At 40.0% G+C, this 4090-nt stretch overlaps 1 long non-coding RNA gene across 1 annotated transcript; it reads left to right on the top strand.

Moving 5' to 3' along the window:
* Positions 1-1958: 1958 nt before the first annotated feature.
* On the top strand, positions 1959-3665 carry LOC128896527 (uncharacterized). Its single transcript, XR_008462013.1, has 2 exons — positions 1959-2907; positions 3019-3665. It is a non-coding gene; the product is annotated as an uncharacterized LOC128896527 (long non-coding RNA).
* Positions 3666-4090: the final 425 nt, after the last annotated feature.

Raw genomic sequence — 4090 nt, 5'->3', positions numbered from 1 at the left:
GCAGTTGTCAAGAACAAAAGCTCGTCCGCATAAAAACTCGTGAACCAATGCTTATAACGGATACACCAGCCAAACCGTAGGTCCCCTTCCTATGACCCCTAGTGGAAATCGGCATATGTTAACTATTCAATGTCACTATCAAAATTCTGTATGGCAATTCCATTACCAGATATTCGTGCGCTTACCGTCGCCGACGCTTTGTCGCGCTATTTCATCGCAATTTTCGGAGCACCGCGCGCTATTCTGACCGACCGCGGAAAATGTTTCATCAATAATCTAATGCAGGGCATAGCTCGCGTATTTAGAATAAACCACGTTACAACATCTGGTTACCGTCCCCAGACTAACGGCTCACTAGAAAGGAGCCATATCGTTCTTACCGAATATTTAAAACACTATTTGGAAAGATACGAAGACTGGGATTTGCTATTGCCCTTTGCGACCTACTCGTACAACACTTCGGTACACGAAGCGACGAACTTTACCCCGTACGAAGTAGTATTCGGTTAGTTAGCCAGGGATCCATTCACGCCGCTGTTTCAGGACGAAATTGCAACATATCCTTCATACGTACAAAATTTGGTTCAACGCCTAGATGAAATTCGGTCAATGACACAGAAAAATATAGATGAAAAGAAATTACGTTCAAAATTATATTACGATCGCAAAAGTAACGAAGTTAATTTCAAGCCAAATGATCTCGTCTATGTATTAAAAGAACCGCGAATAGGAAAATTCGATTCACACTACGAAGGACCCTTTAAAATTTGCGATACCACCGAACAGAATAACGCTATTCTAACAAAGGAAAATGGTCAGAAATTCATGAAACACTTCGACAAATTAAAACATACTCACTCCAAAGAAAAATCGCCTTGAGGATAACGGATATCGGTCAACCATAACCGACATGATAATACTAACTACTTCGAACGAAGTCAACGCGAATAAATTAAATAATTATTAGTAAAAGTTTAGTTAAAGTTAAATCTCATTTCGTAACGCAACATTCAAATTCCCCGTACTTCGAACGGCAAGCGTTTGCAACACACGCACTGTCGGCAAATTCGTACGATGCCGACGTTGTGGCAATATTTCGATAACCAAATATTGCAAGCCTAGCAAAGGTTAAGAAAGCTACTTAGACTCTTTTCTATCGACAGGAATTTCTCACTAGAATTTATCGGGACAATTAGCAACGCTCTTTTTGGAACACTTACGGAAGACGACGCAAAATATTACAATCAGGAAATAGATAAAATTTATAAGGATCAAACGCATTTATCACAATTATTGGGTAATCACACACATAATTAGATCAGAATTTCAAGACATTCATCAAGATTTACTAACTCTCAGGAATTCATCCTTGAGAATGAGCAATAGAATAAAAGAAATAGCCACAGGATTACGAGAACTCAACGAAGTCGAGGCAGAAATGGAAATAGAGAGGGCCGCAACATTTTGGACAAATCAATTAGCAAGACACGTAGATGAATATCTTCACGCTTTACAAATACTGACAGATGCAATAATGTTTGCTAAATTAGGAATATTGCACCCCGCAATACTATCACCCGACCAACTCGCAACTACATGCACCCAGATAAATCAGTCAACACTATACGAATTCCCTCTATCTTTAACGGAACTACATTCAGAGGAATTTTATAAAATAATTTCAATCAACACCGCGTACTCGAATGGAAGAATAGTAATATCAATAGAAATTCCTCTACTGGACAAAACACCTTTTACCCTTTATCATTTACACCCATATCCTTCCTTTCTACCTATATCCCACAATATCTCTACTGCCATGGTCGTAGTCCCACAAACACCATTCTTGGCAATTAATAGGATCCATCAGGATATCTTCCTGCCCACGGAAAATTTTATGCAAGGATGCAAGACTCATCCCGATAAATATGTTTGCCAACTCACATTACCATTATATCTTAACAAAAACACAAACCATAGAATGGAAAAAATGTAACGTCAGATCTTTAAAATCAACTCATACGTTCACTAACCACCTTTCAACTCCTACACGTGGTTGTATTCTGTCAGGGAGAAAACGCCAGTGAAAATCAAATGCAATCACCGCGCAGCAGGGTATGAACTAGTACAGGACTCCAGAATTTTGAAACTGAAAAAGAACTGCCAGGCACAAATCGACAACTTAAAACTTGTCGCATCAGAAACAACAACACTTCGAATGAATTCAACGTTTAATCCATTTTTAACACTAAACATAACATAATTGATACCACAAATAACACCCCATCACGTAAAAATAATATCCGACTACCAACTACACAACATACCAATAGGAACGTTATATGACAAAGCAAACGAAAAATCCATAGCGCTAACAGAAATAGAACGCCAGGCCCAAGATCTGGCAACGCACCACCGTACTCAACGGTTAACAACATATACGATTTATGGGGCGCTATAGTAGGAGTGCTAATCTTTGTAATTGGAATATTATGGATTACTAAAAGAAATTGCAAATATATCTGCGAAAAGAGATCCAAACCTAATAGAAAACAAAAAGAAGAAATAGAAATGAGAACAAAAGAACAAACACGAGCAAGAAACATCGGAACACCGGGTATAAGGCCAATAATCTCACCTCCAATATGCATTACCGAAATTCCAAGCATATGCCCGGCAATAGCGGAAGAGTTACCAAAACCAGCCACGCAAGCACATTTTTTCTAAAGCAACAGGTAAAATAAATCAGATCAGAAACCACACATTCTACCCCATTTATGCCCAAATCAATCACTATATAAACTCCTGCATTATCGCTCAAAAGTCATTAACAGTCAAACCATTTAAAGAGAAAGTACCCGCACAAAGCACCTAAAGGAAAAATGTGATTTATCAGACCAAAAAATGGTATGCATTTTGAAATCATAGACATCGAGATCAACTCTCCCCGAGTTACAATCCGCAATTAGCAAATTTTTAATTTTTTTTTCGCTCTCTTCTCCCTTCAACCTCAAACAGCTACCCTACCAATATTCAACGACACACGGATGCCGCGTCTGAGCACCCCGGCAGAAAGAGTGCTACCTGCGCATATCCTGGGTCAACTCAGGAAAAGAGAGTGCATACAGGGATACACTTGGATGGCAAGGGACGGCACTAAGGTCTGCGACGGGTGCCATTGGACACTCTCCGAAGGTGAGGCCGCAAGTTACGAACCAGCCTACATGCGCCAACTGGTGGAAGAGGGCCGCAGGGCCCACACAGCGGCCTCATGCGGAAAATGCAGGAGACGCGCACTAAACCCGGGAAACCCGGAGGAGTGCTTCGCGTGCACCGGCACGATAGCCAGGACGCCCTGGATGGAATTGGCAGTACGGCCATACATTACGGTACCAGGACCGAGGACTCCCCCCTTACCCGAATACTTAGGCTAGTCATAAACATAAACCCTCACCCTTTATATTATACCCTTGGTACATGTATTATATTTTACTACTAACATATTAGTTCTAACGGAATTATATTTTATTACACTTATATATATTTATACTCGTTCAACATATTATTTCATAGTTTATTCATTTATAACGAAATTATATTTTATTATATTTATAGCATATACGTATATTATTAATGTGGGATTAAACAAGAGGAGTTTCTATGATGTTAGGAACATAGACGCGTAAATTATTGTACCCCATCTCACGAATTTATCATAGACATTTCATATTTTAATATATTAAACCTATTGAAAAGAAAAAAAAATTTCGACAAACAAAACCATTCGGACTAATATTATAGTTAACGCCATAACAATCTTTAGTAACAATGTGCAGTTTGGCAACACACGAGTTGGAGCACCTGCTTTACACAAGAGAGCCTCTTGAGACTGTCTTGTGTCTGGCGAGGGGCGTGTAACGTGCGGCCCTACCGAACGGTGCCACACATCGTCAATTACCAACCCTTTAGGAATGCGCATGAACCACGATTCGGAAATCGTGGCACTAAACCAAGTCGCGTGAACCGCGACTCAGCAAACGGGTGTCAGCGATATTACGCTGTTACGCATAAGTCACCTGTCGAATCTAGA

Source organism: Hylaeus anthracinus, unplaced genomic scaffold (assembly GCF_026225885.1).
Source record: "Hylaeus anthracinus isolate JK02 unplaced genomic scaffold, UHH_iyHylAnth1.0_haploid 11183, whole genome shotgun sequence".
NCBI lineage: Eukaryota > Metazoa > Arthropoda > Insecta > Hymenoptera > Colletidae > Hylaeus > Hylaeus anthracinus.
The sequence above is the reverse complement of the archived record's forward strand: the minus strand, read 5'-3'. Positions and strand labels throughout refer to the sequence as shown.